We start from the raw sequence: 25,299 nt of genomic DNA, 5'->3' as shown, positions 1-25,299 counted from the left end.
ATCCAGAGTCCAATGGTATGGCTGAAATAGCCGAATCCACTCATTTGAAGGGGTGTCCACATACTTTTGTATATATAGTGCATATGAAGGGCTCCCTTGTGAAAGAAACCCTGGTCTCAATGGTGACTCCCTGCTTAAATAAAGGAACAAATTATAATAATTAAACAAAAATACAATCGGAAACCCTGATTGCCAAAAACACAGATTGCATATCTATTCCAGATATAATGCACCTTGTGGAGTAGCATGGGGTGCATCTAAAATGGAACCCTATTCCCTATATAGTGCACTACCTTTGACCAAGTCAAAATGTGTGCACTATATAGAGAAAAGGGTGCCATTTTGGACACACACCCAAGGCTCATCACAGGGATACAAATATGTCCTTTGTGAAATGGTGTGAAGCCAATTAATGTACTGAAGGCGAAGGAGCTAGTAGTAGATTTGAGGAAAAATATGTTTTTAATCCTATTTTTATTAATGGTGAGAGATTGGTATTGTTGACTTTTACAAGCACTTGGGTGTAATAGTGGACAACAAACTGAAATGGAAGGAGAACTTCCACAGCATCTACAAAAATGCCCAATCCAGACTGTACTTTATAAGGAAGCTTAGCTCTTTTAATGTCCGTGACAAAAGGCTTTGCATGTTCTACAGCAGTGTCGTGATGGATGTAGTAAGCTATGCCATTGTGTGCTGGAAAGATCATTTATCCAAGGAGGACATAAACAAGCTTGACAAAATAATCAGGAATTCCAGTGCAACAATTGCCTGCATCCCCAATCAATGCAGGACATGTTCATAAAAAAGCTGCAAGCAAAAACACACTTGATCATGGATCATGCAACACAGGAGCAGCTTCAGTAGCAGGTTCAGCCTGTCCAGAAGTCCCACAGAGAGGTTTAGACGGTCATTTTTACCCAAAGACATGAGGCTTTTTAACGAGTTGATTAACTGTTTTATGATGTCTTCGTATTGTGAACAGTATTCTTGCAGGTTTTTCCTCCAGAGTGGGATGGAAAACAGCACTTGAATCCGACTGTTCATCTGCGGATGCTAAGGTGCAGGTGCCTTCATGTGTCTTGATATGTTTTCTGTTTGGTTGTGTCCTGTCCTTATACGTTACGGATGATGAATGCTGTGATAAAACAATTTCCCAAGTTGGGATTAATAAAGCAATACTCTGCTCAGTTCACGCACAAGGACGGGCCAGGAAGATGTACGGGCTGGAAGCATAATGTATTCATAGGGAGGACGATGGAAAAATTGGTCTGCAGTCATGATGAAGCACCTGCTGGTGTCATTGATAAATTATTATGGAGTCTATAGGAATTGAGTCAGATCCCCACCAAAGACCACTATATTAGCAGAGCACTATACGGTGCTTTACTGCTTCAGTTGAATTGACATATATACAGTAGTGTAAACTCAACATATTTGGGATGATTTGCATGGGAAATGACAAGGAAATATCCTATTTGGATATTTCAGAGGATGCTTACGTCAATATTAGTTTATGTTTGATTTAATTATGCTAAGTGCATTGCTACACACTGAGTCCGGTTGCAAGTCAACAAAAAATCTGCAACTTCAAGGCACTGATTTAGTGCATTCTAGTTCTACCTAGAATGCTTGTTTTTGCATTCTAGTTCTACCCAATGAGAATCTAATTTATACCGCACAAACAAATCACAACAGATTGGGTTTATCTGGCACATTTTCTTAGCTCGCACACGCCCATTATTCACAATATAGACTGTGTTAGAATCTGTGTCAGACCAGGTACTTTACTAAAACCTGCTCTAATGATGTGTGCATTATTCATAGGTAGCCTAACACGGTCTTTGTACAGTTTCCCGTCCTTGCGTAAAAACCCGCACCGATCCTCTGGCTTTTCAGACAATTAGCCTAGCGCAGGGGTGTGAATATTTACAAGGGTCTTGCTCTGAGCAACATCATAAATGAAAGCCTTAGATAAATTGAGCCAAATGGATTTATTTTAAATGTCTGACATCTTCATGTTGAACTCGATATGACTTCCGCTAGGACTAGCCGTGGTGGTTTCTCTCTCCCAGACGTAGGCTATGCATCACTGACTGGATTTCAGACCTTTTTTATGTCCCATTCTGGGATCACTGCACCCCTGGCTTTCACTCATGACCGGCCTTCGCCACACTGTATCTAGGAACTCTTCTGCTGTCGCTTCCCAATCATATCTGCATTTACGTAAAGCGGCAGGCAGCTCTTGAAAGTTCTCTGTGCTGTTTGCCTTTGGTAATTAGACTGTGCTAAGACAACATGGGCATCTACGAAAGCAGAGACAGGTTTGACTAACCCAGCCTCCCACTTTTCACAGAACACAGGGTGAAGCGACGAGTTGAACACAGTCTCACAAAAAGACGTAGGACTTTACACATCTTCCTCTGTTAGAAATGGATCTCTAGTAACGGTTGCTGAAGCTGTGTACATTTCTGATTTACTCGGTGTCTTCAGTAAAACATTATAGTTCAGTGTAAGTAGAATGATTACCACTAATTCTGATCATTTCTACCCATATTATTATCATAATAAGTAGTGTTAGTCGTATTAGTACTGAAGTAGTATAGCAGTTAGCTGTACAGCAGTAGCGTGTAGCAGTGGTAGCAGTGGAGGTGGTGGAATTATCCCTGACCTCATTGACATACAATAGTCTACTTAGAGGTAGAAATGTCAATCGCATGCAGATTGACAGAATGATTCACTCCTTGTATCACCAAGGTGTTCAGCTGTAATTATGTGAGTGGGCTGGAGCAGTAGGTAGGTAGGCAGGCGCCTCTTGCCCTGTTGTTAGCCAGCGCTAATGATGGAGCCTGCAACATACCTCTCAGCTTTACTCTACAGCATGGAACATGAATGACCTTTCTACCTGCAACACACTATCGTTGTTCCAAATGGCACCCTATTTCCTATATAGTGCACTACTTTTGACCACAGCACTATGGGGCATCGTCAAAAGTAGTGCACTATATAGGGAATAGGGTGGCATTTGGGATGCAAGCACTGATTCACTAAAACAAAAGCTGATGGTCTCGTAGCTTAGCATAGGATTGTATATAGTTTTTCCTCCCAATCACATTACATATCAACCATACTGTAACACTATAGGGCAATGTGTTAGCTAGCTAGGATGCTACAGGTAGATTGACAAGGTGTTAGCTAGCTACTGTAGGCTGCTACAGGTAGATTGACAAGGTGTTAGCTAGCTACTGTAGGCTGCTACAGGTAGATTGACAAGGTGTTAGCTAGCTAGACTGCTACAGGTAGATTGACAAGGTGTTAGCTAGCTAGACTGTTACAATTAGATTGACAAGGTGTTAGCTATCTAGGATGCTACAGGTAGATTGACAAGGTGTTAGCTAGCTAGGATGCTACAGGTAGAATGACAAGGTGTTAGCTAGCTAGGATGCTACAATTCGATTGACAAGGTGTTAGCTAGCTAGACTGCTACAATTAGATTGACAAGGTGTTAGCTAGCTAGGATGCTACAGGTAGATTGACATGGTGTTAGCTAGCTAGGATGCTACAGGTAGATTGACAAAGTGTTAGCTGGCTAGGCTGCTACAGTTAGATTGACAAGGTGTTAGGTACAGTAGCTAGGCTGCTCCAAGTAGATTGAAAAGCAGCTTTGAAACATTGTAACAGTCAAGGTGTTAGCCAGCTAGGTTATTACTGGTAGATTGACAACAGTGCTGTACTGTGTGTTTTCATATATATTCTGGGGCCTTCTGTTGCAATATTATACTGTATGCTGCTAAATACTGAGATGTTTTAGTACAGTACAGGCAGCATAGGGAGTCAAATACAATGTTGGTTCTTTATATCAGTTATGAATGATGTGATTAGACAGAGAGACAGAGGGGCCAAACCACCAGAAAGAGTTTGATAATAGAAAACACTGAGTCATTCCTTACCTCACACAGCTGGCTCCTGCCCTTAACAATAGGCTCTTTCCTCTTCACTCCATCTCTGCAAACAGAAGACAAGACAGCAAGGTGAGTGGTGATGAGAAAGGAGGAGAAAGTAAGGGAGTTGTTAGAATGAGAGAGAGAGCGAGAGAGAAGGGAAGAATGAGGGATATTTGATAAGGGAGTGAGCGAAATAAAGAGAGGTGAATCATGAGAGAGAGAAAGAGAGTATAACGAGTCATAGGAGAGAGAGTGAAAGAAACACAGGGAAGATACGAGACATTTGTATACTCTACAGAATAAATGCACTTAGAAGTTGCACATTGCCTTATCTATTATAACAATAGTATTTATATTTTACGACTACAGTGATACTGTGCAAAGGTAAGGGATCACAGCTGCTACCTCGCTCTCCAACCAAGGTGTATGAATTGAGGACCAAACTGACGTAGAGAGGCGATTCAGCAACTCCTGGAGGACAACAGAAGTAAATTAAAAAGCATATTTTTTTCTTACAAGTAAAACCTGATATTGTGAACAGCCTTTCTACCTCCATTGTGCAGTCATAACAATGAACAAGGTGGCCAAAGAAAGAACAGAAACAGAAAGAACATTCATCCAAACTGCATAGAATTTAAGCCAAATTCATGTTGATATGGTAGAAGCGGAGAGCCAACATCTGATCAGTATTCTGCAGAACTGTTGCTGTACTAACCATAAGTCGTATTCATCGACCTGGCCAAGGCTTTCGACTCTGTCAATCACCACATTCTTATTGGCAGACTCGACAGCCTTGGTTTCTCAAATGATTGCCTCGCCTGGTTTACCAACTACTTCTCTGATAGAGTTCAGTGTGTCAAATCGGAGGGCCTGTTGTCCGGACCTCTGGCAGTCTCTATGGGTGTGCCACAGGGTTCAATTCTCGGGCCGATTCTCTTCTCTGTATACATCAGTGATGTTGCTCTTGCTGCTGGTGATTCTCTGATCCACCTCTACGCAGACGACACCATTCTGTATACTTCTGGCCCCTCTTTGGACACTGTGTTAACTAACCTCCAGACGAGCTTCAATGCCATACAACTCTCCTTCTGTGGCCTCCAACTGCTCTTAAACGCAGGTAAAACTAAATGCATGCTATTCAATCGATCACTGCCCGCACCTGCTCGCCCGTCCAGCATCACTACTCTGGACGGCTCTGACTTAGAATACGTGGACAACTATAAATACCTGGGTGTCTGGTTAAACTGTAAACTCTCCTTCCAGACTCACATTAAGCATCTCCAATCCAAAATTCAATCTAGAATCAGCTTCCTATATCGCTACAAAGCATCCTTCACTCATGCTGCCAAACACACCCTCATAAAACTGACCATCCTACCAATCCTCGACTTCGGTGATGTCATCTATAAAATAGCCTCCAACACTCTACTCAACAAACTGGACGCAGTCTCTCACAGTGCCATCCGTTTTGTCACCAAAGCCCCATACACTACCCACCATTGTGACTGTACGCTCTCGTTGGTTGGCCCTCGCTTCATACTCATCGCCAAACCCACTGGCTACAGGTTATCTACAAGTCTCTGCTAGGTAAAGCCTCGCCTTATCTCAGCTCACTGGTCAACATAGCAGCACCCACTCGTAGCATGCGCTCCAGCAGGGATATCTCACTGGTCACCCCCAAAGCCAATTCCTCCTTTGGCCGCCTTTCCGAGACTCATATCTCCCTCACTAGCTTTAAGCACCAGCTGTCAGAGCAGCTCACAGATCACTGCACCTGTACATAGCCCATCTGTAAACAGCCCATCTATCTACCTACCTCATCCCCACACTGTATTTATTTATTTATCTTGCTCCTTTGCACCCCAGTATCTCTACTTGCACATTCATCTTCTGCACATCTACCATTCCAGTGTTTGATTGCTATATTGTAATTACTTCGCCACCATGGCCTATTTATTGCCTTAACTTAACCTCATTTGCACTCACTGTATATAGACTTTTTGGTTTTCTTTTGTTCTACTGTATTATTGACTGTATGTTTTGTTTATTCCATGTGTAACTCTGGGTTGTTGTATGTGTCGAATTGCTATGCTTTATCTTAGCCAGGTCGCAGTTGCAAATGAGAACTTGTTCTCAACTAGCCTACCTGGTTAAATAAAGGTGAAAAAAAATTATAATAATAAAAATAAAATAAAAACACTTCTGGAAGGTTGAGAATCTATTGATGTATGAGCAGTTCTCATTCAGACCCACTTACTGCATACAAGGTCAAATGAAATTCTCCCGTATCAAATTGAGTTCCCCCTTTCTCTGTTGATGAATGTGTTGCTATGGCTGACAGTGCTGATGCAAAATGAAGGACTAAAAAACATATATAACTATCAGGTTCTCATTTCTGTTTTGAATGATATTAAATTGAAAGAAAATGAATGTATTTAAAGAACCATAAAATAGTCTAATTAATTGATTAGCATAATGCACCGGATTTCTTTTTTTTTAAATGAGGAAAAAAACAGTGAGTAAATGGAATCAAACACTTGCCTGTATGACAGCATCTGGATGTGCACACAATAGTTTGATAAAGGTTTTCAGATCAACCTATATATAAAAGCAGAGAAAAATTACTGCAATTACTGCTAGACTCTATTTTGCTCATAAAGGTTAAAACCTTGTGTAGTGTTTCTAAATGGGAAAGTAATTGAGAGTATAGTAATTTTAGAATACAAAGTGCACTTAGGTGTTCTGGAAACATAAAAAATAAATGTTGTTTTTCCACAACGTCTTGTAATCCATTCTTAACCACTTCCTAGCTGAAGCCATTTCTAGTGCAAGCCAAGAACCTGCCATCTACCTATCAGCATCTCTGTCAATCATAGAACCATACTGACTAGGTATGTAAAGAGTAGAGCCAATTAAAAATAGAAAGGGAGAGAGGGAGAGGGAGTGAGTGAGAGAGGGGAGAGATTGAATAAAGAGAGAAAGAGAGACAGACATAGACAAGGAGAGAGAGACTCTGTGGCCCCACCTTACTGCAGCCCTGTCACCAACCCTGACTGACAACTGGCAGACAACAATGCATTCTGGGTAATAGAGAGGAACTCCTCTCTTCACTGGACTATAAGTGGCAGGAGGGAGTCTGTCTGTCTGTCTCAACCCCAGCATGTGCACCGTCACCTCAGGCTCTGACCCCTGAGAATCACAGCTGATAATGTCTTATACACCCATGTCTGTCACCCAGGGGCCATAGCAGTCAGAGTACACACAAGACAGAAATCCACAGGGCTGACTCACTGTAAGAGGGACACAAGCATGCACAAAGATGCATGTACGCGCAAACACACATATGCACACACGCATGCAGACAAACAGGAACTCCTTAAACAGGTGGCCTGCCGTTGAGCTTTCATCACTTTATGAAAAACCCTTTATAATAGTGATAAATTAAACTGTTTGAAATCTATTTCACATCCCATCCACCAGGCATAGGCAATTTAGTCGGGATTCTGTGGGTGATTCCGCATTCGGGGAGGTCTTTCTCACATTTACTCTAATGCATTTATCGCAGTTAGAAAACATACCGTTGTTCACAGTTCACTCCATTCATCTGAAGCTGTAATCATTTCGCCATTTGAAATGCATTATGCAACTCTTTCTGTGGGCTCATCAGCATAACATGAATTATTGCCATCATTACGGAGGGCAAAGCAGAAACACAGTATCACTTAATTATTCACCAAATGAAAGAATGAAGGTAAATTATGACACTTTTATTTTAGTTGACACAAAAGATTAGTCGCTGACTAGATTTCTCTCCTTCAGGAAAATAAGACAGCACTAACAGTATAACCCTTACTGGATCTCTCTCCTTCAGGAAAATAAGACCGCACTAACAGTATAACCCTTACTGGATCTCTCTCCTTCAGGAAAATAAGACCGCACTAACAGTATAACCCTTACTGGATCTCTCTCCTTCAGGAAAATAAGACCGCACTAACAGTATAACCCTTACGGTACTGGATTTCTCTCCTTCAGGAAAATAAGACCGCACTAACAGTATAACCCTTACTGGATCTCTCTCCTTCAGGAAAATAAGACAGCATGAACAGTATAACCCTTATTTGTGATCAGTTGTAAAATAAGTTGTGATGCCAGACTCTTTTGACTGGTAAGTTTATTATTATGTGGCAAGATGTTGAGCGTTGACATTACATTAAAGGCACACTAAGCTTTAATAATCCTCTAAACAGCTACCAACAACACAGGGCCATCGAAAAAAATGTGTGGCGAGCAGACATTTTCCCTTTTCAATCGGGTGGAGCACCACTTCTTATTTGGTTTACTACGAAATATTGAAGCAAAGGCATTAAAAGAGGGACAAAGTACTGTTTTTCTAGACTGATTTCCCTCATGATTTGTCAACTCGCAATTTATCTGTCCTTCACATCGGAGTGCTGCAGGTTCGGTGCGCGCTTGACCAATCATATTCACGGAAATCACGGGCCGCGTGGGCCGGGCACAATGCACACTCAAGTGCCCTTTCCACTTTCCTCCGGTATTTATTTAGCGAACATGATAACACATCGCCCTGACAGACACATGCAAAAACTCTTTCCATAAATGTTACAGGACTGGGCTACTAATAACAGCAGCTGCATACAGCCTATGCACATTTCCATCTGGCCAGGGTAAATAAAGTGGTAATGTTTTGTATTTATAATCCATTTATTTGTGTTAGGAGAAAATGTGTGCAGTATGTGATCAAATGTGGTTTATATTCAAACTTGGGCTGGCTAGGCTGCCTATACCTTTTCCATCCAAAATGTTTAACTGGAATTAATCAACACAATAGTGATGACATTCTGTAGAATGTCAGTCATTTTTTTATTAGACATACAGTTTTTTAAATGTATTTTTATTGTTTAAATTTAACTAGGCAAGTCAGTTAATTAAGAACAAATTCTTATTTACAATGAGGGCCTACCCCGATCAAACCGTGCGCCGCCCTATGGGACTCCAAATCATAGCCAGATGTGATACAGCCTGGAATCGAACCAGGCACTGTAATGACGCCTCTTTCACTGAGATGCAGTGCCTTAGACCACTGCACCACTCGGGACCCCTGCGTAGGTGCATAGCCCTGCATAGTGCATAGGCCAACACTATTGAGTTCTATTGTCCAATCACAGTTGTTGTCTCTGTGTTTGTAGAGGAAGCCCCTTTTAGACTAGTTTTAAAATATAATTCATACGAACAAGTACAAGGTTGCTGGTCATCCTCCCCAGGACCAGTTTTTCCAGGATTCTTTTTTAAAACCATGTGACCTGATAACAACTGTTTTTGTCCCATTATACCACACAACGGATTTAATCACTGTCACAGCTATAGAGTCTGAAAAATGCCCCACCCCTCTGGGACCTGTGGTTCCACCTCTGTAACAACATCTTAGCTACCAGAGAACATTATACTTTTGACAATGTAAAATCACTGTAAAATATATCAGCACATTTACAACAGTAGCTATGGTTATTACAGTATATCTAAAATACCTGATTATCTGTGTAAGACCTGAGAGCATACAGGGCAGACCATGGATCAATTAGCCATTCCGGTGTTAATTAGCGGAAATATGCTTCCGCTCTCCCATTTAACAAAATAAAGTTACCGTCTCTGTATCAATCAATTCATTTAAACACTGTTAAAGCATCCGCGGTGTAACCATCCTCTTCCGTTGTCATGGCACATTACATCAATCGTAGCCTATTATGTGAACAAAACATTAGGTTCAATCCACACATCAATCTTACTGTATTATTATGAACCATATCAAATCAAGTACTGCCAACCACGTCTATCCATCTTAATGACTATGGTAACAGCGAGATAGTTGTGACAGTGATTAACGACTTTATATATCCTTGTCCGTCAAAAATGAACCACCAAAAGTCATGGACGGCTCTGGTATAGATGAGTTATGACTTCCTGTTGGTGGAAAAAGAACGACGTTGTGTCAGATTGTGTGGCGTCACCTGTAGATTAATGATACCCCCCTCCATCCTCCCCTTCAACCACCCCTTATCATTCCCCCCTCGAACGCCATTATAAGAACACACCTTGGTGACCGAACATCATTAGAAGCATCAGTCAAGCCCGCCGTCTTCACTTTAAAACCTGTTGGGGCTAGGGGGCAGTATTTTCACAGCCGGATGAAAAACGTACCTAATTTGAACAGGTTACTACTCTGGCCCAGAAACTAGAATATGCATATTATTAGATAGAAAACACTCTGAAGTTTCTAAAACTGTTTGAATGGTGTCTGTGAGTATAACAGAACTCATATGGCAGGCAAAAACCTGAGAAAAAGTCAAGCAGGAAGTGAAAAATCTGAGGTTGTAGTTTTTTCAAGTGATTGCCTTGACTGTATACAGTGACTTAGGGTTCATTTTGCACTTCCTAAAGCTTCCACTAGATGTCAACAGTCTTTAGAACGGTGTTTGAAGATTCTATGGTGAATTTGATGGGAATAACAGCACAAGGAAGTAGGTGTCCCATTATAAGGCATGGGCTCAGTCACGTGCAAGGACTTGGGAGCGAGCTGAGTTCATATTCACTCCTAAAGAGAACGGATAGGTCCGGTTGGAATTTTATTCAAGATATATGATAAAAACAACCTAAAGATTGATTCTATACATCGTTTGACAGGTTTCTACAAACTGTAGTATAACTTTTTTGACTTTTCGTCTGGACTAAGTTAGCATGCGCGTTGTGGATTTGGATAGTGAACCTAACGCGCGAACAAAATGGATTATTTGGACATAAATATGAACTTTATCGAACATTTATTGTGGAGCTGGGGTGCCTGGGAGTGCCTTCTGATGAAGATAATCAAAGGTAAGTGAATATTTATAATGTAATTTCTTAGTTTTATTGACTCCAAGATGGCGGGTTTCTGTTTGCTTGTTATTGGTGTCTTCTGGGCTGTACTCAGATTATTGCAAATTGTGCTTTCGCCGTGGACCTTTTTTGAAATCTGACAAAGCGATTACATTTAGGAGAAGTGTATCTATAATTCTGTGCATAACACTTCTATATTGATCAAATTTTATGATGAGTATTTCTGTAATATGTGTGCTCATTGTGCTCATTCACCGAAAGGTTTGGAGGGAAAACATTTCTCAACATTACGCGCCAATGTAAAATGCTGTTTTTGGATATAAATATGAACTTTATCGAGCAAAACATACATGTATTGTGTAACATAATGTCCTAGGAGTGTCATCTGATGAAGATCGTCAAATGTTAGTGCATAATTTTAGCTGAATTTCTGGTATTTGTGACGCCTGTCCTTGCTAGGAAAATGGCTGTGTGGTTTTTCTTGTGTTGGAATAGTCCTAACATAATCTAATTTTATGCTTTCGCCGTAAAGCCTTTTTGAAATCGGACAATGTGGTTGGATTAACGAGAAGTTTATCTTTAAAATGGTGTAAAATAGTTGATTGTTTGAGAAAATGGAATTATGAGATTTTAGCTGTTGTGAATTTGGCGCTCTGATTTTCCACTGGCTGTTGTCAAAATCAATCCCGTTAACGGGATAAGAACGGGAAGGGGTCCCATAGAGGTTAAACTTTTCCATTGACACTTCTGCTCTCTCCGATCCTAATTACCATGAAGAAGTGTGTGGCTGAAGGGCGCGTTCCGAATTCAAAGTGTCAGCGGCTTGGCTGCTTGGAAATGGATAGCGAGCGTCTGATCCAAAGAGGACCACAGGCGGGAAACGGGATGATTAACCTTCAGAAAAAAGTTCCTTAAGGGGGACCTGTCAGATGTCGTTAGCGACGGGGAAGTGCACGAAAGACTGATGACATTAAACAACTGTGTGAGCGTCATGGAAGTGTAGGTGCTGAAACGTTCTCTAAGCGGTTCCATGAGATTAATGTCCTCAAAGTTGTAGGGTTGAAATACATCTGGGAAGATAGGGAGATAGCAACCCTGAAGTCAATGTGTTTTCAAAGTGGATATAATTAAAGGATGACAATGATGGGCTCTGTACTGTAGGTATTGTACCACAAACTCTAGCCAACATGAACCTACCGGCTCAAAACAATGTCGGCCCAACGACCTGGTGAAATCATGTTTGTTGAGCTTTGTCGACTCAACAAAGCTCTCAATACATTGAGCAGAAAAAGTTTCCATTCGCAACTCCATCTCTAGCAGTATTGAAATTCCTAGTGAAACACTACCCGGAACCTGCCCTGATTATAGGCTCACATCTTGATGTAAATGTTGACAGAAAGGAAGTGTTCCAATCAAGGTTGATCTTTGCACTTGTCACTCTTTAAGCTCTGCTCAGCATTATACATCCGATGCCCTTCAAGCTAAGATGCAACAGAGATGTGCACAGCAGTGGAAAATACAGGACTGATTGAAGTGGAAGCACAACTCTCCCTTTCTCTCTCTCCCTCTCTGAACAGTGATGTACCATCGATTCACACTGGATATAGTGGTTTGCTCTATCGGAAAATACTACAGAGGATGTTGTGGACATACAGTGCTTTGCAAAAGTATTCATCCCCATTGGCGTTTTTTTCCTATTTTGTGGCATTACAACATGTCATTTAAATAGATTTTTATTTGGATTTCATGTAATGGACATACACAAAATAGTCCAAATTGGTGAAGTGTAATGAAAAAAATAACTTGTTTCAAAAAATATATATTTTTTAATTTAAATAAGTGGTGCGTGCATATGTATTCACTCCCTTTGCTATGAAGCCCCTAAATCAGATCTGGTGCAACCAATTATCTTCAGAAGTTCACCTGTATGCAATCTCAGTGTCACATGATCTGTCACATGATCTCAGTAATATACACCTGTTCCGAATGGCCCCAGAGTCTGCAACACCACTAAGCAAGGGGCACCAGCAAGCAAGCGGCACCATGAAGACCAAGGAGCTCTCCAAACAGGTCAGGGACAAAGTTGTGGAGAAGTACGGAACAAGATTGGGTTATACAAAAATATCCGAAACTTTAAACATCCCACGGAGCACCATTAAATCCATTATTAAAAAATGGAAAGAATATGGCACTACAACAAACCTGCCAAGAGAGGGCCGAGAGGGGGGGGGGGTGAATCGTTATTCATGCTCAAGCTTTCAGTTTTTTTGTCTTATTTCTTGTTTGTTTCCCAATAATCTTCAAAGTGGTAGGCATGTTGTTTAAATCAAATGATACAAACCGCACAAAAAAATTAATTTTAATTCCAGTTTGCAAGGCAACAAAATTTGAAAAATTCCAAGGGGGTGAATACTTTCGCAAGCTCCTGTAACTAGGGCTGTGGTGGTCACGAAATTTTGTCAGGCGGTGATTGTCAAGCAAATAACTGTTGGTCTCACGGTAATTGACCGTTAATTAACATAAACACATTTAGCATCTCCTGGCTTCCACACATAGCCTAAAAGCCATTTTAAAAAGTCTAATAAATCAAAATAATATAGCCTACAGCTTCACAATAAATCCATTACTTATTTTTGAAAGTTCTAAAGAAGGATGATACGAAGAAAATGTTGTCTATTTCAGAAGAAAATAATAGCATACTCTGAGTTGTCCTTATGTTAGGTCCTGATGTGGCTATGCCAAATGGCTGTGGGCTACACTAGTTCATTTAGCAGACATGATTTGCTTAGAATTCCATGGCATTATTTTATATTATGAAGAATACAATTGAACAAAGCTGAATAAAATGTACATATTTTCTCCAAACGATTTGAGGGAGTGTGCACATGCGGCTCTGTGTTGAGCGGTTAATAAAGAAATAGGTACTCCTACAGTATATGCTTAATTTTGAGTTATTAATGTAACTTTAGTTGTTCTACAAATGTTGGGCTATATGTTTTGATTTTTAATACATTGTAAGGCTGCATGATGAGAAAAAAGTCGCTTGAAAGGCATGAGCTCTGCTTTGTTTTTTTTGCACAGGTTGTACACACTCCAATAGTCTCTCATTCACAATTTGACAAGCACTTGATAATGCCTCGAATTTCACGGCAGCATCCCCTTGGTGGCCGTAATGCACCCTAAAAAAAATCCATGCCTTTTGCAGCCCGGAGTGCTGCGTTGTGCCCTTCTCCCTGAGTGTGCTGCGTAAACCGAAGCGTCTCTCCTCACACGGCTCTCCGTGTCACGTGATCGGGTCTTTCTCACAGGCTACAAGTTAAGACAGACACATCGGGGACGTAACTGCCCACGTCCTTATCCAATTCCGAGGTGCATATTGAAGATATTTTTTCATCAGCCAATCAGATGAGTAGGCCTAACGAACAGCAAAAGCACTAGCCTATGTTAATCTACTATCCCCCCACAGTAGAAAAGTTGACCTAATCTATTCTGTGCGAGAAATAAATATTCCCAACATAGTCTGGGACAGTTGTGAGATGCGATAGATCCCAAATGAATACAAACCCTTTTTATGCAATGTGGCTGACGCAACAGACCAGAACTTTTAGCTTAAAATGTTGATAAACTATTAGGCTATTTCTTCACATTATAAGTGCAGCAATGTGCACATGGTTGTAGGCTATAAGAGTGAATGTTTCAATAGCGGAAAACAATTATGCATGTAATGCTTTTGATATAAAGGTGCATTTTTATGGTGAAAATTATCTTCCCGAAACTTGAAACTCACTCGCTGCTTATATACTCCAGTTAGGCTCTACACCCCTTGCAAAGAGGATGAATGTGCTTAATTTTAAGAAGTTAATTGGCCACTTTAGTTGTGATACAAACCTCATTAAAACATGTAGGCCTATGGGCTAGGCTACATGAGGTGTGCGACTATGATTCAAACATGTAGCAAAAAAAGCATTGTTTCTTATGCTGGGCATCATTCACAAGTGATAAGATATAATTCACAAGTGATAGGCTAATATTGTCACCCATCAGACTATTCTTGATTTAATCTTGTCTTTACATATACTAAATAATATTTAGAATGGACCATTATCATGCACCTGTATCGAAACAGGGGCAGCGAGAAAAAATACATGTCATCTATGCACTTAAATAGTGCATTTATTTTAATGTCAGCCAGGTAGGCTATACTGCTGTTGTAAATATAAGAAATGTGCTTAATATTAGGAAAGTTGAGAAATAAATATAGTAGGCCTAGCCTATAGAAAGCTGATGGGATCCTCCTCTTTTTATTAACGGCCATCACTCTGTTTTCTCCCGCAATTGCATAGCCTTTAGAAATGTTGCGTAACATGAGCTCATGGGCTCTCATGAAGTCTTTGATTAGATTTTCGAAACCATTTGCAATACAGTGCTGAGTACCAGGCAGTTAGCAAGTTTGGTAGGCTACTAATGACCAGCAGCAGCATGGAACAGCTTGGAGAAGCCTAATTACCATGACTAAATGGTCATGTGGAATTTGATTGCCTTCATGACTCGTGACCGCTGATGTGGCGGTAATACGGCCACCGCAACAGCCCTAGACATACCTCATCATGAGACTCAAAAGGTTTACCAATTGGACCATTATTTCTGGGACTTTGTGGATGCTTCCTCTTGAGAATCTGACACTTAGTAAACCAGAGAGTCTTAAACACTTCCATCACTGCCTCAGCCACCTAAGGACTACACTGGAAGTCAACGTTCCTTTCCTTTCCTCTCCTCTTCTCCCATCCCCCCTCCTTTCCTCCCCTCCACTCTCCTCTTCTTCTTCCCAGTATGACAAAAGAGCATCTGCGCTCCACAGTAAAATAATGCTAAAGCCTAAAGAGAAAAATGAAGAGAAACAGTTTTAGCTTGCTAAATGAGAAAGCTTCGTCTAACTTGATGCCTACAGAAATTCGCCCCTCACTCTCTATTGGCATTGCAGTGCATCATAGCCGAAGAAGAGACAACCTTCCATTGATGTGATTTCCTTTGATCTTCCTGAAGCATCCCAACACCCCACCCTCTTTCTAAGTCTCTTACACCTCCTCTCTCCCCTCCTCCCCTCTTACTCTTTCTTTCTGCCTCTCCTCTTCTTACCCTCTCTCTATCTCTGTCTCTCTCTCTCTCTGCCTCTCCCCCTCTCCTATCAATTAAATTCAAAGGGCTTTATTAGCATGGGAAACATATGTTTACATTGCCAAAGCAAGTCTATCTCTCTCTGTCAGGACTCTGAAGCGTGGCATGTCTGTCTGCTCCTCTCCTCACCACTTGCACCTCATCCTGCCATGGACACCATTGCTGACTGTCTGTATACCCGGGCTCCCTTCACCCTCTCCCAGACCTAACGCCTTGCACGTCACGTGGCCAGTCCACCGAGAGTGCTCTTCTCACTAATCGGAGCTGGCTATTCCCTCCGTCAAAGTGGAGCCATTAGTTGATGGTGAGGGGACGTTCCTGCCTCAGTACTGCCAATTGTCTCAATTACGGTACGGTGCTGCAATTGCACGAGTGTGTGAGAGACTGGTATGAAGGATGGGGATGGCTTGCTCAGCTAAAGAAACATTGTGGAATTCCAGCATTTTAAGGAGACATAGCTCCAACTTAGTGTTTGTATGGGGTTCTTCATACATTGTGTACAAGACAAAATGGTGGCATGATCTGTTAGGTTCAGATTGGGAAGTACAAAGAAGGATGGAGAATTATTCCTCTTTGTCGACACTGCTATTTGTTCTGACTGATGTGTTTTGATGTGAGATCAATGCCTCCTCACAGCAGGCCATTTCAATCAACGTCTTTTCTTTACTCTGGCTAGACTGGCTCATTTACTGTTTATATGTCTGATGAGACTGACACTTCTCATTACCTCGATGTTCTCCTGCTCCTCGTGACAAACCTCTCACTGTGCTGTTAGTCAAAGCCCTTGTCATTCTCTTCACTTCTCTTTTGGACCCATATCCCAGTCTCCTGCTTCTCTATTGGACCCACATCCCAATCTCCTGCTTCTCTATTGGAGAAACAAATCAAATCAAATTGTATTTGTCACATACGCCGAATACAATAGGTGTAGACCTTACAGAGAAATGCTAACTTACAAGCCCTTAACAAAAAATGAAGTTTTAAGAAAAAGAAGTGTTAAGTAAAAAAAATAACAAATAAAAGTAAAGAATATTTAAAGAGCAGCAGTAAAATAACAATAGCGAGGCAATATACAGGGCGTACCGGTACAGAGTCAATGTGCGGGGGCACCGGTTAGTCGAGGTAATTGAGGTAATATTTACATGTAGGTAGAGTTAAAGTGACTATGCACAGGTAATAAACAGAGAATAGCAGCAGCGTAAAAGAAGGCAATGCAAATAGTCTGGGTAGCCATTAGATTAGCTGTTCAGGAGTCTTATGGCTTGGGGGTAGATGCTGTTGAGAAGCCTTTTGGACCTAGACTTGGTGCTCCGGTACCGCTTGCCGTGCAGTAGCAGAGAGAACAGTCTATGACTAGGGTGGCTGGAGTCTTTGACAATTTTTAGGGCCTTCCTCTGACACTGCCTGGTATAGAAGTCCTGGATGGCAGGAAGCACAACCCTCTGTAGTGTCTTGCGGTTGGAGGCCGAGCACTTGCCATACCAGGCAGTGATGCAACCAGTCAGGATGCTCTCGATGGTGCAGCTGTAGAACCTTTTGAGGATCTGAGGACCCATGCCAAATCTTTTCAGTCTCCTGAGGGGGAATAGGTTTTGTCGTGCCCTCTTTACGGCTGTCTTGGTGTGCTTGGACCATGATAGTTTGTTGTTGATGTGGACACCATGGAACTTGAAGCTCTGAACCTGCTCTACTACAGACCCGTCGGTGAGAATGAAGATGTGCTCTGTCCTCCTTTTCCTGTAGTCCATAATCATCACCTTTGTCTTGATCATGTTGAGGGAGAGGTTGCTGTCCTGACACCACACAGCCAGATCTCTGACCTCCTCCCTATAGGCTGTCTCATCATTGTCGGTAATCAGGCCTACTACTGTTGTGTCATCAGCAAACTTAATGATGGTGTTGGAGTCGTGCCTAGCCATGCAGTCATGAGTGAACAGGGAGTACAGGAGGGGACTGAGCACGTACCCCTGAGGGGCCCCCGTGTTGAGTATCAGCGTTGCGGATGTGTTGTTACCTTCCCTTACCACCTTGGGCCAGCCCGTCAGGAAGTCCAGGATCCAGTTGCAGAGGGAGGTGTTTAGTCCCAGGGTCCTTAGCTTAGTGATGAGCTTTGAGGGCAGTATGGTGTTGAACATTGAGCTGTAGTCAATGAATAGCATTCTCACATAGGTGTTCATTTTGTCCATGTGGGAAAGGGCAGTGTGGAGTGCAGTAGAGATTGCATCATCTGTGGATCTGTTGGGTTGGTATGCAAATTGGAGTGGGTCTAGGGTTTCTGGGACAATGGTGTTGATGTGGGCCATGACCAGCCTTTCAAAGCACTTCATGGCTACAAATGGGAATGCTACGGGTTGGTAGTCATTTAGGCAGGTTACCTTAGTGTTCTTGGGCACAGGGACTATGGTGGTCTGCTTGAAACATGTTGGTATTACAGACTCAGGGAGAGGTTGAAAATGTCAGTGAAGACACTTACCATTTGGTCAGCGCATGCTCGCACTACACGTCCTGGTAATACGTCTGGCCCTGCGGCCTTGTGAATGTTAAACTGTTTTGTTGGGGCTAGGGGGCAGTATTGAGAATTTTGAAAAAATATGTGCCCATTTTTAACTGCCTCCTACACCAACTCAGAAGCTAGGATATGCATATTATTACCAGATTTGGATAGAAAACACTCTGAATTTTCTAAAACTGTTTGAATGGTGTCTGTAAGTATAACAAAACTCATATGGCAGGCAAAAACCTGAGAAAAACAAAATAATTTTGTGGCTGTACTATTTTTCGAGTCATTGCTAATCGATCACACAGTGACAAAGGATTCATTTCGCACTTCCTACGGCTTTCACTAGATGTCAACGATCTTTATAAAGTTGTTTGAAGCGTCTATGATGAACAGAGACCGGATGACAAGGAAGAGAAGTTGACGTCCCTGGGATGTCGTCACTTCATTACTGCTCGCACCTGCGCATTCATGTGAGTTCATGTGAGGCGAGACATTTTTCAAAAACGTTTTTCAAGACACAGGAGAGGTCGGGTTGAAACATTACTGATGTTTCACGTTAAAAATGGCTCTAAAGATTGATGCTAAATAACGTTTGACATGTTTGAACAAACGTAAATAGATTATTTTTTTTACTTTTCGTCGTGACTCCCCCCCCCCCGCCCTACTTTTTAGTAGCCTACCGAAGCCTAACAACTTGGAGTTATTTGGACATCAATTATGAACTTTGTCGAAAGAAACCACATTTGTTGTGGACCTGGGATTCCTGGAAGTGCCAATGGATGAAGATAATCAAAGGTAAGGGATTATTGACAATAGTATTATTGATATTAGATGGTTACAAGATGGTGCTAACCTGTATATCCTAGCCTATTGTTCTTAGCACAGCACCCCGTTTATTGCAAAGTGTGATTTCCCAGTAAAGTTATTTTGAAATCTGGCAATGCAGTAGCATTTACGAAATGTTAAACTATAATTATTTGAATGACAATATTATAATTTACCAATGTTTTCGAATAGTAATTTTGTAAATTGTAACGTTGATTGACCGGAAGCATTTGAGGGGAAAAAAATTCTGAATTTCACCGCTACTGTAAAATGCTGTTTTTGGATATAAATATGAACTTGATGGAACAAAAAATGCATGTATTGTATAACATAATGTCCTAGGAGTGTCATCTGAGGAAGATTGTCAAAGGTTAGTGCATAATTTTAGCTGGTTATCTGCTTTTGGTGACGCCTGTCTTTGAATTGACAAAACATTACACACAGCTATTTTCAATGTACTCTCCTAACATAACTTAACTTTATGCTTTCGCCGTAAAGCCTCTTTGAAATCGGACAATGTGGTTGGATTTAGGAGATGTTTATCTTTCAAATGGTGAAAAATAGTTGATTGTTTGAGAAATTGAAATTATTAGATTCTTGCAGTTTTGAATTTCCCGCCATGGTCTCTTGACAATGAATCCCAATACCGGGATAAGATCCCCAACAGGTTTTAAAGGTCTTACTCGCTATGGAAGTGTAATCACACAGTCGTCCGGAACAGCTGATGTGCTCATGCATGTTTCAGTGTCACTTGCCTCGAAGCAAGCATAGAAGTAATTTAGCTCATCTGGTAGGCTCGTGGGCAGCTCGTGGCTGTGCTTCCCTTTGTAGACTGTTGTTGTGTCTCTGACTATGATTAGATTATAAGACATGCTATTTTATCAAATCGATTACCTAACATTTAATTGATTACGTGATTGAATTAAAAAACATGCAACAATTAAACCATTAACCTGGGGCAAGACAGAAGCATTAATTTTTATAGAGCGGTTATCTCGCGATTCCACTCTCTTATTGTTGGGGCTAGGGGGCAGTATTTTCACGGCCGGATGAAAAACGTACCCAATTTAAACAGGTTACTACTCTGGACCAGAAAATAGAATATGCATATTATTAGTCGATTTGGATAGAAAACACTCTGAAGTTTCTAAAACTGTTTGAATGGTGTCTGTGAATATAACAGGCAAAAAACCTGAGAAAAATTGAGTCAGGAAGTGGGAGAAATTCGAATCCCTTGAAAAACTACAATGACATAGGATTTACGTTGCACCTCCTAACTCTTCCATTGGCTGTCAACAATCTTTAGGAACTACTTTCATCAGTCATCTGTAACCGGGCAGAAAATTCTGGCTCGTTCAATCCCTGGCCAGTCTGAGAACAGGTGTCTTATGACGCGCATCCACGTGACTTAGCTGTTGTTTTATTTTTCTTGTATGACGAATACCTATTGCCCGGTTGTAAAATTATCGCAATTTTACGGAAAAAAATACCCTAAAGGATTGATTGTAAACATCATTTGACGTGTTTTTACAAACGGTAATGGAACTTTTGGCCATTTCGTCTACGGATTTGCGTCCACGCCACATGGCATTGTAAAGTGTTCTGGATGGGTCAACAAAACGGACGTATTTGGAAATAAATTATGGGCTTTGCAGAACAAATGAACATTTCTTGTGGAAGTGGGTGCCCATCCGAGTGCATTCCGCCGAAGATCAGCAAAGGTAAGTAAATATTTCGAACATATTTTTAGAGATTTGTCGACGTCGGGGTTGTAGGCTAACTGTATAGCTTAGCATTGAAGGCTAAGTTCTGTACTCAGAATATTGAACAATGTGCTTTTTCCGTAAAGTTATTTTGAAATCTGACAAAGTGGCTGCATAAAGGAGTAGATTATCTCTAATTCTTTAAATAATTGTTATCATTTTTTTTCAACGTTATGAGTCCTTCCGTAAATTAAATGTGCCTATTCACCGGAAGTTATCGGGGGAGAACATTTTCTGAACGTAACGCGCCAATCTAAAAATTGGGTTTTTGGATATAAATATAAACTTGATCGAACAAAAAATGCATGTATTGTCTAACATGATGTCCTAGGAGTGTCAGCTGATGAAGATTGTCAAAGGTTAGTGCTTAATTTTAGCTGTATATCTGGTTTTGTGATGGCTATCGTCCTTCTTTTTTTTGCTGAGGTGCTATGCTAAAATAATCTAATGTTTTGCTTTCACCATAAAGCCTTTTTGAAATCGGACAATGTGATTGGATTAACGAGTAGAGTCTCTTTAAAATGCTGTATAATAACTTGAATTTTAATTTTGAGATTTTTGGGGGGGGGGAATTTCGTGCCGTGTTATATCACTGGTTGTTGTCCAACCAATCCCGTTAACGGGATTGTATCCCCAACAGGATCTGAAGATCTTTTATATCAATAGCAGTCAATTATTAATTGTCAACTCGATCAGTCTCATTATGATTGTCGTAAGTACTTGGTTATCTGCACAAACCCTAGCTAATGTAGCGGTCATCGTAATGGATGGACCAAGGCGCAGCGGGTTGAGTGCTCATATTTAACGTTTATTTTAAATAACCACGAACACTTCACAAAAACAAGAAAACAAGAAACGGATGACAAACAGTCTTGCAGGCAACACACAGCTATGCAAAGAACAACCTCCCACAAATCCCATGACAAACACATTCCTATTTATAGGACCTTCAATCAGAGGCAACGATAGACAGCTGCCTCCAATTGAAGGCCCCAAACTCAATTACCTAAACATAGAAATAGAAATGACTAGACAGAACATAGAAATACACTAACATAGAACAATGACAAAAACCCCGGAATACATAAACCAAACACCCCTCTACATTCACACACACTCCGAACCATATAAAACAAATACCCCCTGCCACGTCCTGACCAAACTATAATAACAAATAACCCCTTTACTGGTCAGGACGTGACAGTTCCCCCCCCCCCAAAGGTGCAGACCCCGGATGCACCTAACAAAAAAAATCAGACTGGAGACACGCACCTCAAGGCTAGTGCGAGGAGCGGGAACAGGACGTACTGGACTGGGTTGACGCACTGGAAGCCTGGTGCGTGGGGCTGGTACTGGAGGTAAAAAAAACCCGGAATACATAAACCAAACACCCCTCTACATACACACACACCCCAAACCATATAAAACAAATACCCCCTGCCACGTCCTGACCAAACTATAATAACAAATAACCCCTTTACTGGTCAGGACTTGACAGCTAACAAGTTGAATCAGCAAAACACAAATTGGCTTAATTATTTATTTACTAAAAACCTAAATAATCCCACAGAATTACATGTATATACACAGGATAGATCACACATCGATTCCTAATCATGTCATGAAAAGCCCCTAGTGGGCTAACCCGATATGACAGCTGGTTACACAAAGGAAGGGGGTTGGGTTTGAATGAAAGAGCGGGAAGACTGAGGGACAAAGGGATTGGGTGTCACGTCCTGACCAGTAGAGTATTAGTATTATATATTTGGTCAGGACGTGGCAGAGGGGTATTTGTTTCATATGGTTCGGGTTGTGTGTATTATTAAAAGGGTGTTTGGTTTATGTAGTCTGGGGTTTGAGTATATGTTCTAGTGTTGGTTTTCTATGGTTTTCTAGTCTGTCTATTTCTGTGTGGTTTGTGTGGCTCCCGATCAGGAACAGCTGTACATCGTTGTTCCTGATTGGGAGTCATATATTAGATGCTTGTTTTCACCTGGGGATTTTGTGGGTAGTTGTCTTTAGCACTGCTGTTGTGAGTATAGCCTGTTAAACTGTCTTTTGTCGTTCTTCGTTTTGTTATTTTTTCCATGCTCTCTGTATTTAATAAATATTCAAGATGAGCATCCACATTCCTGCTGCGTTTTGGTCATCTCTACCCAACGACACCCGTGACAGAACTACCCACCAGAAAAAGACCAAGCAGCGGAGTAAGGAGAAAAGGGAATTTGAGTTTGACCAACGGGAGAAATGGACATGGGAGGAAATTATGGCCGGAGAGGGTCCATGGAGAAAGTGGAGCGAAGACTGGGAACGCTACAGGGGAACACGACTGGCGTTTAAGCCGGAGAGACACCCCCGATAATTTTTTTGGGGGGGGGCACACGGGTAGTTTGGCTGGGCGATGGATGAGCCATAAGCCAGCTACCCGTGTTTATATGGAGGACCGTATAGAGTGGAGGGCGCCGAGTTTTGAAGAAGTGCGCACGATCTCGCCCATACGCACGCACAGTCCAGTGCGAGTTTTTCCAGCCCCTCGCAGATGCCGTGCTAGAGTGGGCATCCAGCTGGTAGGAGGATGCCTGCGCAGTGCGTCTGGTCACCGGTGTGCCTCCTAGAACCAGGCTACCCTATGCCCGCTCTACGCACGGTAACCATCAGGCCCCTGCACAGCCCAGTTCGCCCTGTACTAGCACCCCGCTCGTACAGGGATGCTAGTTCCATCCAGCCAGGACGGGTTGTGCAGGAGGTGCGATCAAGACCGTCTGTGCTCCTCCATGGCCCAGTATTTCCAGTTCCCGCCTCTCGTGCTGACCCGGAAGTGCGAACCCCTAGTCTGGCACGTCCAATACCAGCACCACGCATCAAGCTTCCAGTGAGTCAGCCTAGTCCTACTCAGCCTGTTCCCGCTCCTCGCACTAGCCATGAGGTGCATGTTCCCAAACTGGCACTTCCAGTACCAGCACCACGCATCAGGCTTCCAGTGCGTAATACCAGTTCCACTCGGCCTGTTCCTGCTTCCCGCACTAGCCCTGAGGTGCGTGTCCCCAGGCTGGTACCTCCACAACCAGTCCCACGCATCAGGCTTCCAGTGCGTCAGCCCAGCCTCGAGTGTCCGGAAACAGTGCCCTGTCCAGAGTATCCGACGACAGTGCCCCTTCCAGAGTATTCGGAATCAGTGCCCCGTCCAGAGTATCCGACAACAGTACCCCGTCACGAGTATCCGGTAAGAGTGTTAAGCACGAAACCGAGTGAGACGGCCTACAGTTCGGAACCAAGGGAGACGGCCCACTGTGCAGAACCGAGTGAGTCTGCCTGCGGTCCTGAACCGAGTGAGTCTGCATGCAGTCCGGAACCGAGTGAGTCTGTCTGCGATCTGGAACCGAGTGAGTCTGCCTGCGATCCGGGACCGAGTGAGTCTGCCTGCGGTCCGGGACCGAGTGAGTCTGCCTGCGGTCCGGAACCGAGTGAGTCTGCCTGCGGTCCGGAACTGATTGAGTTTGAATATAACTTTGAATTGTTTGAGTCTGCCTACAGCTCGGAACTGAATGAGTCTGCCAACGATCCGGAACCGAGTGAGTCTGTCTATGGTCCGGAGCCAAGAAAGCCTGCCTACAGTCTGGAGGACAATAGGCCAGAACCTGAGCCACCTCCAGTATAGGTGGGTTGGGGAGGGGGGGTGTAGCACAGGTGCCGTCGTTGACGGCAGCCACCCTCCCTTCCCTCCCTTTAGTTTAGGGGATTATTTTGTTTGTTTTGGGGTATGTTGTTTTTTTTGTGTGTGAGGTGCATCCGGGGTCTGCACCTTTGGGGGGGGGGGGGGGGTACTGTCACGTCCTGACCAGTAGAGGGAGTATTTGTATTATATATTTGGTCAGGACGTGCAGAGGGGTATTTGTTTCATATGGTTCGGGTTGTGTGTATTATTAAAAAGGTGTTTGGTTTATGTAGTCTGGGGTTTGAGTATATGTTCTAGTGTTGGTTTTCTATGGTTTTCTAGTCTGTCTATTTCTGTGTGGTTTGTGTGGCTCCCGATCAGGAACAGCTGTACGTCGTTATTCCTGATTGGGAGTCATATATTAGATGCTTGTTTTCACCTGGGGATTTTGTGGGTAGTTGTCTTTAGCACTGCTGTTGTGAGTATAGCCTGTTAAACTGTTAAACTGTCTTTTGTCATTCTTCGTTTTGTTATTTTTTCCGTGCT

The 25,299-nt window shown here is 42.3% G+C and overlaps 1 protein-coding gene across 4 annotated transcripts in view; it reads right to left on the bottom strand.

Moving 5' to 3' along the window:
* Positions 1-25,299, bottom strand: part of LOC115196108 (beta-1,3-galactosyltransferase 1) — a 129,722-nt gene that overhangs the window by 53,462 nt on the left and 50,961 nt on the right. The window contains exons 1-4 of one of the 4 annotated variants that reach the window (XM_029756683.1): positions 22,371-22,411; positions 16,738-16,878; positions 4,350-4,415; positions 3,951-4,005 (exon numbers count right to left, since the gene is read on the bottom strand). The gene's annotated coding sequence lies outside the window, so the exon portion shown is untranslated. Of the gene's footprint in view, positions 1-3,950; positions 4,006-4,349; positions 4,457-16,737; positions 16,879-22,370; positions 22,412-25,299 lie in introns of those variants that run through there. The other 3 variants (XM_029756681.1, XM_029756684.1, XM_029756682.1) reach the window with 3 other exon arrangements.

This window comes from Salmo trutta, chromosome 6, assembly GCF_901001165.1.
Source record: "Salmo trutta chromosome 6, fSalTru1.1, whole genome shotgun sequence".
In the NCBI taxonomy this organism is placed as follows: domain Eukaryota; kingdom Metazoa; phylum Chordata; class Actinopteri; order Salmoniformes; family Salmonidae; genus Salmo; species Salmo trutta.
The sequence above is the reverse complement of the archived record's forward strand: the minus strand, read 5'-3'. Positions and strand labels throughout refer to the sequence as shown.